This window comes from Eleutherodactylus coqui, chromosome 2 (genome assembly GCF_035609145.1).
Source record: "Eleutherodactylus coqui strain aEleCoq1 chromosome 2, aEleCoq1.hap1, whole genome shotgun sequence".
Classification (NCBI taxonomy): domain Eukaryota; kingdom Metazoa; phylum Chordata; class Amphibia; order Anura; family Eleutherodactylidae; genus Eleutherodactylus; species Eleutherodactylus coqui.
In genome coordinates, this window is record NC_089838.1 from 4,336,730 (window position 1) to 4,345,026 (window position 8,297).

Below are 8,297 nucleotides of genomic sequence, written 5' to 3' on the forward strand. Positions count from 1 at the left end.
TCATAGGAGTCACCGGCACTCACTCAGCTTTTCCAGGCTCCTGAGCGGCAAATCTGCTTAGCAACACAACACCGATGGAAAGAATCTAGCGGAGTGTAATAGCGACCATATGGGTTGGCAACCAGCTTTCCAAAAACCCAGGGAGGGACATTTGACAGAAAAGGACGACTTTGAGGATATGTATTCAGTGGTGAACCTAAGGGTGGGGCCTGGCGGATATGTGCCAAGGGTGGGTAGCCAACATGCCACTTTGCCTTGGCCATGGTAATTAGATGTTGGGCCAGGGCAGCAAACTGAGACTCTGGCTGGATGAAGGAAATCCGCGCTGCAATCCCGGGCTTCGCTGTTGCAGACTTCATTGAATTCAAAGGTTTTCATTAGCGTGATTCTCGTGGGGTGTTACTATGTGCGAGAAAAGATAGGACTTGCGCTATCCTTCGGCTTTTTTTCTTCTTGCAAGTTTGAATGGTTACCAAAAAAAGACGTTTCACTGGCTCGTGCGCCTGTGTGTTTAAACAAGACCTATCTTCCCGCGTTTTCTTTCACCCTCCGGCGCTATGGCATGGAGTTTAAACGACCGGTGAAGGGGATGAAATTTCCCTCGCTGAGGCACAACTAGGCTCCATATTGGCGAGCGTCGTTGCGTCTACGGACGTCTGCGGTCGCCCTTAGGCTAATTTCACATGATGGTATTTGCGGTGATATTTCCGCGCAGTAAAAAGTCACAAGTAGAACGCAACCGAGCAACGCCTTCAATTTCAGTGGCTTCATTCAGACATTCATGTTTTCTCCACCTATATTGGCTGAATGATAGGGCCGTATCTTTTCCGTCCGTAGATAAAATCCGCCATCGTATTCTGTCGCCGATGTTCTATCTTTTCCGCCACAACGGTCATCTAAATACATGCATTAGAATTCAATGCTCCAGATGGTCCCAATTTTTGATGGTGGCTCTGGGGTGTGCAGCCACCCTGAGGGCTCAGTCACACGGGCGTCAAAATCACACAAAAAATCACAATGCAAAAAATCGTAGAAAAATTGCGCATAAATCACATGAATAGACGATTTTTCCGCTCTGATGTCCCGAGCTGTATCAGCATTGAAACAACGCCGATGAGCAACGGAACAAATGCACTACTAATTGGGAGTTCGGATATGAGAGAGAGATCAGGGCAGCAGCTCCAAACTCCCTCTGAACTGCAAGTTTGCATTTTTTAAATGTCCCGCTGTAAGCCCCTGTTAGTCCTGATGGGAATGAAGAAAGTCCCTGATAGTGATGAAGGGAACCTGTGATGGGGACTCCCTTCATCCCTGCCAGGGCTTCCCTTCATCTCCCTGGCGATTCCCATGCAGAGGAGAAGAAAGGATTCTCCCGCAGCGAGTATGGAGGAATTCCCCTGCAGAGGAGAAGAAGGGATTCCCTTGCAGTGGAGATAAAGGGGTTCCCCTGGAAAGGAGAAAAAAGGATTCCACCCGAAGCGGGGATGGAGAAGTTCCACTGCAGGGGAGAAGGGATACGCGACAGTTAGGAAAGAGTGCTCCTATTAGCAGCCCCAGTAGTTATACTGCTCCTGTTACCAGCCCCAGCAGTTACAGTTCCCATTGTTCATGGCCACAGTAGTTATAGTGCTCCTGTTAGTGGCCCCAGTAGTTATAGTGCTCCTGTTAGTGGCCCCAGTGGTTATAGTGCTCCTGTTAGCGGCCCCAGTAGTTATAGTGCTTCTGTTAGTGGCCCCAGTAGTAATAGTGCCCCTCTTAGCGGCCCCAGTAGTTATAGTGCCCCTATTAGCGACCCCAGTAGTTATAGTGCTCCTGTTACCGGCCCCAGTAGTTATAGTGCTCCTGTTACCGGCCCCAGTAGTTATAGTGCTCCTGTTAGCAGCCCCAGTAGTTATAGTGCTCCTGTTAGCAGCCCCAGTAGTTATAGTGCTCCTGTTACCGGCCCCAGTAGTTATAGTGGTCCTGTTAGTGGCCCCAGTAGTTATAGTGCCCCTGTTAGCGGCCCCAGCAGTAATAGTTCCCATTGTTCATGGCCCCAGTAGTTATAGTGCTCCTGTTAGTGGCCCCAGTAGTTATAGTGCTTCTGTTAGCGGCCCAAGTAGTTATAGTGCTTCTGTTAGCGGCCCCAGTAGTTATAGTGCCCCTGTTAGCGGCCCCAGTAGTTATAGTGCCCCTATTAGCGACCCCAGTAGTTATAGTGCTCCTGTTACCGGCCCCAGTAGTTATAGTGCTCCTGTTACCGGCCCCAGTAGTTATAGTGCTCCTGTTACCGGCCCCAGTAGTTATAGTGCCCCTGTTAGCGGCCCCAGTAGTTATAGTGCTCCTGTTACCGGCCCCAGTAGTTATAGTGCTCCTGTTACCGGCCCCAGTAGTTATAGTGCTCCTGTTACCGGCCCCAGTAGTTATAGTGTTCCTGTTACCGGCCCCAGTAGTTATAGTGCTCCTGTTACCGGCCCCAGTGGTTATAGTGCTCCTGTTAGCGGCCCCAGTAGTTATAGTGCCCCTGTTAGCGGCCCCAGTAGTTATAGTGCCCCTGTTAGCGGCCCCAGTAGTTATAGTGCCCCTGTTAGCGGCCCCATATAGTTATAGTGCCCCTGTTAATGGCCCCAGTAGTTATAGTGCTTCTGTTAGCGGCCCCAGTAGTTATAGTGCCCCTGTTAGCGCCCCTAGTAGTTATAGTGTTCCTGTTAGCGAGCCCAGTGGTTATACTGCTCCTGATAGCGGCCCCAGTAGTTATAGTGCTCCTGTTAGTGGCCCCAGTAGTTATAGTGCTTCTGTTAGCGGCCCCAGTAGTTATAGTGCCCCTGTTAGTGCCCCTAGTAGTTATAGTGTTCCTGTTAGCGAGCCCAGTGGTTATAGTGCCCCTGTTAGCGGTCTCAGTAGCTATAGTGCCCCTGTTAGCGCCCCTAGTAGTTATAGTGTTCCTGTTAGCGGCCCCAGTGGTTATAGTGCTTCTGTTAGCGGCCCCAGTAGTTATAGTGCCCCTGTTAGCGCCCCTAGTAGTTATAGTGCTCCTGTTAGCGACCCCAGTAGTTATAGTGCCCCTGTTAGCGGTCTCAGTAGTTATAGTGCCCCTGTTAGCGCCCCCAGTAGTTATAGTGCTCCTGTTAGCGGGCCCAGTGGTTATAGTGCTCCTGTTAGCGGCCCCAGTAGTTATAGTGCCCCTGTTAGCGGCCCCAGTAGTTATAGTGCCCCTGTTACCGGCCCCAGTAGTTATAGTGCCCCTGTTAGCGCCCCTAGTAGTTATAGTGCTCCTGTTAGCGACCCCAGTAGTTATAGTGCCCCTGTTAGCGGTCTCAGTAGTTATAGTGCCCCTGTTAGCGCCCCCAGTAGTTATAGTGCTCCTGTTAGCGGGCCCAGTGGTTATAGTGCTCCTGTTAGCGGCCCCAGTAGTTATAGTGCCCCTCTTAGTGGCCCCAGTAGTTATAGTTCTCCTGTTAGCGGCCCCAGTAGTTATAGTGCTCCTATTAGTGGCCCCAGTAGTTATAGTTCTCCTGTTAGCGGCCCCAGTAGTTATAGTGCCCCTCTTAGTGGCCCCAGTAGTTATAGTTCTCCTGTTAGTGGGCCCAGTAGTTATAGTGCCCCTGTTAGCGGCCCCAGTAGTTATAGTGCCCCTGTTAGCGGCCCCAGTAGTTATAGTGCTCCTGTTAGAGGCCCCAGTAGGTATAATGCTCCTGTTTCTGGCCCCAGTAGTTATAATGCCCTTGTTAGCGGCCCCAGTAGTTATAGTGCCCCTGTTAGCGCCCCCAGTAGTTATAGTGCTCCTGTTAGCGGCCCCTGTAGTTATAGTGGTCCTGTTAGTGGCCCCAGTAGTTATAGTGCTCCTGTTAGTGGGCCCAGTAGTTATAGTGCCCCTGTTAGCGGCCCCAGTAGTTATAGTGCCCCTGTTAGCGGCCCCAGTAGTTATAGTGCCCCTGTTACCGGCACCAGTAGTTATAATGCTCCTGTTAGCGGCCCCAGTGGTTATAGTGCTCCTGTTAGCGGCCCCAGTAGTTATAGTGGTCCTGTTAGTGGCCCCAGTAGTTATAGTGCCCCTGTTAGCGACCCCAGTAGTTATAGTGCTCCTGTTAGCGGCCCCAGTAGTTATAGTGCCCCTGTTACCGGCACCAGTAGTTATAATGCCCCTGTTACCAGCCCCAGTAGTTATAGTGCTCCTGTTAGCGGCCCCAGTAGTTATAGTGGTCCTGTTAGTGGCCCCAGTAGTTATAGTGCCCCTGTTAGCGGCCCCAGTAGTTATAGTGCCCCTGTTAGCGGCCCCAGTGGTTATAGTGCTCCTGTTACCGGCACCAGTAGTTATAGTGCCCCTGTTAGTGGCCCCAGTAGTTATAGTGCTCCTGTTAGCGCCCCCAGTAGTTATAGTGCCCCTGTTACCGGCACCAGTAGTTATAGTGCCCCTGTTAGTGGCCCCAGTAGTTATAGTGCCCCTGTTACCGGCACCAGTAGTTATAGTGCTCCTGTTAGCGGCCCCAGTGGTTATAGTGCTCCTGTTAGTGGCCCCAGTAGTTATAGTGCCCCTGTTACCAGCCCCAGTAGTTATAGTGCCCCTGTTAGCGGGCCCAGTAGTTATAGTGCTCCTGTTAGTGGTCCCAGTAGTTATAGTGCCCCTGTTACCAGCCCCAGTAGTTATAGTGCTCCTGTTACCGGCCCCAGTGGTTATAGTGTTCCTGTTTGCGGGCCCAGTGGTTATAGTGCTCCTGTTAGCGGCCCCAGTAGTTATAGTGTCCCTGTTACCGGCCCCAGTAGTTATAGTGCTCCTGTTACCGGCCCCAGTGGTTATAGTGCTCCTGTTAGCGGGCCCAGTAGTTATAGTGCTCCTGTTAGTGGCCCCAGTAGTTATAGTGCCCCTGTTACCAGCCCCAGTAGTTATAGTGCTCCTGTTACCGGCCCCAGTAGTTATAGTGTTCCTGTTACCGGCCCCAGTAGTTATAGTGCTCCTGTTACCGGCCCCAGTGGTTATAGTGCTCCTGTTAGCGGCCCCAGTAGTTATAGTGCCCCTGTTAGCGGCCCCAGTAGTTATAGTGCCCCTGTTAGTGGCCCCAGTAGTTATAGTGCCCCTGTTAGTGGCCCCAGTAGTTATAGTGCCCCTGTTAATGGCCCCAGTAGTTATAGTGCTTCTGTTAGCGGCCCCAGTAGTTATAGTGCCCCTGTTAGCGCCCCTAGTAGTTATAGTGCTCCTGTTAGCGAGCCCAGTGGTTATACTGCTCCTGTTAGCGGCCCCAGTAGTCATAGTGCTCCTGTTAGTGGCCCCAGTAGTTATAGTGCTTCTGTTAGCGGCCCCAGTAGTTATAGTGCCCCTGTTAGTGCCCCTAGTAGTTATAGTGTTCCTGTTAGCGAGCCCAGTGGTTATAGTGCCCCTGTTAGCGCCCCTAGTAGTTATAGTGTTCCTGTTAGCGGCCCCAGTGGTTATAGTGCTTCTGTTAGCGGCCCCAGTAGTTATAGTGTTCCTGTTAGCGCCCCTAGTAGTTATAGTGCTCCTGTTAGCGACCCCAGTAGTTATAGTGCCCCTGTTAGCGGTCTCAGTAGTTATAGTGCCCCTGTTAGCGCCCCCAGTAGTTATAGTGCTCCTGTTAGCGGGCCCAGTGGTTATAGTGCTCCTGTTAGCGGCCCCAGTAGTTATAGTGACCCTCTTAGTGGCCCCAGTAGTTATAGTTCTCCTGTTAGCGGCCCCAGTAGTTATAGTGCTCCTATTAGTGGCCCCAGTAGTTATAGTTCTCCTGTTAGCGGCCCCAGTAGTTATAGTGCCCCTCTTAGTGGCCCCAGTAGTTATAGTTCTCCTGTTACAAGCCCCAGTATTTATAGTGCTCCTGTTAGAGGCCCCAGTAGGTATAATGCTCCTGTTTCTGGCCCCAGTAGTTATAATGCTCCTGTTAGCGGGCCCAGTAGTTATAGTGCCCCTGTTAGCGGCCCCAGTAGTTATAGTGGTCCTGTTAGTGGCCCCAGTAGTTATAGTGCCCCTGTTAGCGGCCCCAGCAGTTATAGTGCCCCTGTTAGCGGCCCCAGTAGTTATAGTGCCCCTGTTACCGGCACCAGTAGTTATAATGCTCCTGTTAGCGGCCCCAGTGGTTATAGTGCTCCTGTTAGCGGCCCCAGTAGTTATAGTGGTCCTGTTAGTGGCCCCAGTAGTTATAGTGCCCCTGTTACCAGCCCCAGTAGTTATAGTGCTCCTGTTAGCGGCCCCAGTAGTTATAGTGGTCCTGTTAGTGGCCCCAGTAGTTATAGTGCTCCTGTTACCAGCCCCAGCAGTAATAGTTCCCATTATTCACGGCCCCAGTAGTTATAGTGCCCCTGTTAGCGCCCCCAGTAGTTATAGTGCCCCTGTTACCGGCACCAGTAGTTATAGTGCCCCTGTTAGTGGCCCCAGTAGTTATAGTGCCCCTGTTAGCGGCCCCAGTAGTTATAGTGCCCCTGTTAGCGCCCCCAGTAGTTATAGTGCCCCTATTAGCGACCCCAGTAGTTATAGTGCTCCTGTTACCGGCCCCAGTAGTTATAGTGCTCCTGTTACCGGCCCCAGTAGTTATAGTGCTCCTGTTACCGGCCCCAGTAGTTATAGTGCTCCTGTTACCGGCCCCAGTAGTTATAGTGCTCCTGTTACCGGCCCCAGTGGTTATAGTGCTCCTGTTAGCGGCCCCAGTAGTTATAGTGCCCCTGTTAGCGGCCCCAGTAGTTATAGTGCCCCTGTTAGCGCCCCCAGTAGTTATAGTGCTCCTGTTAGCGGGCCCAGTGGTTATAGTGCTCCTGTTAGCGGCCCCAGTAGTTATAGTGCCCCTCTTAGTGGCCCCAGTAGTTATAGTTCTCCTGTTAGCGGCCCCAGTAGTTATAGTGCTCCTATTAGTGGCCCCAGTAGTTATAGTTCTCCTGTTAGCGGCCCCAGTAGTTATAGTGCCCCTCTTAGTGGCCCCAGTAGTTATAGTTCTCCTGTTACCGGCACCAGTATTTATAGTGCTCCTGTTAGAGGCCCCAGTAGGTATAATGCTCCTGTTTCTGGCCCCAGTAGTTATAATGCCCTTGTTAGCGGCCCCAGTAGTTATAGTGCCCCTGTTAGCGCCCCCAGTAGTTATAGTGCTCGTGTTAGCAACCCCTGTAGTTATAGTGGTCCTGTTAGTGGCCCCAGTAGTTATAGTGCTCCTGTTAGCGGGCCTAGTAGTTATAGTGCCCCTGTTAGCGGCCCCAGTAGTTATAGTGGTCCTGTTAGTGGCCCCAGTAGTTATAGTGCCCCTGTTAGCGGCCCAAGTAGTTATAGTGCCCCTGTTAGCGGCCCCAGTAGTTATAGTGCCCCTGTTACCGGCACCAGTAGTTATAATGCTCCTGTTAGCGGCCCCAGTGGTTATAGTGCTTCTGTTAGCGGCCCCAGTAGTTATAGTCCTCCTGTTAGTGGCCCCAGTAGTTATAGTGCCCCTGTTAGCGACCCTAGTAGTTATAGTGCTCCTGTTAGCGGCCCCAGTAGTTATAGTGCCCCTGTTACCGGCACCAGTAGTTATAATGCCCCTGTTACCAGCCCCAGTAGTTATAGTGCTCCTGTTAGCGGCCCCAGTAGTTATAGTGGTCCTGTTAGTGGCCCCAGTAGTTATAGTGCCCCTGTTAGCGGCCCCAGTAGTTATAGTGCCCCTGTTAGCGGCCCCAGTGGTTATAGTGCTCCTGTTACCGGCACCAGTAGTTATAGTGCCCCTGTTAGTGGCCCCAGTAGTTATAGTGCTCCTGTTAGCGCCCCCAGTAGTTATAGTGCCCCTGTTACCGGCACCAGTAGTTATAGTGCCCCTGTTAGTGGCCCCAGTAGTTATAGGGCCCCTGTTACCGGCACCAGTAGTTATAGTGCTCCTGTTAGCGGCCCCAGTGGTTATAGTGCTCCTGTTAGTGGCCCCAGTAGTTATAGTGCCCCTGTTACCAACCCCAGTAGTTATAGTGCCCCTGTTAGCGGGCCCAGTAGTTATAGTGCTCCTGTTAGTGGCCCCAGTAGTTATAGTGCCCCTGTTACCAGCCCCAGTAGTTATAGTGCTCCTGTTACCGGCCCCAGTAGTTATAGTGTCCCTGTCACCGGCCCCAGTAGTTATAGTGCTCCTGTTACCGGCCCCAGTGGTTATAGTGCTCCTGTTAGCGGGCCCAGTAGTTATAGTGCTCCTGTTAGTGGCCCCAGTAGTTATAGTGCCCCTGTTACCAGCCCCAGTAGTTATAGTGCTCCTGTTACCAGCCCCAGTAGTTATAGTGTTCCTGTTACCGGCCCCAGTAGTTATAGTGCTCCTGTTACCGGCCCCAGTGGTTATAGTGCTCCTGTTAGCGGCCCCAGTAGTTATAGTGCCCCT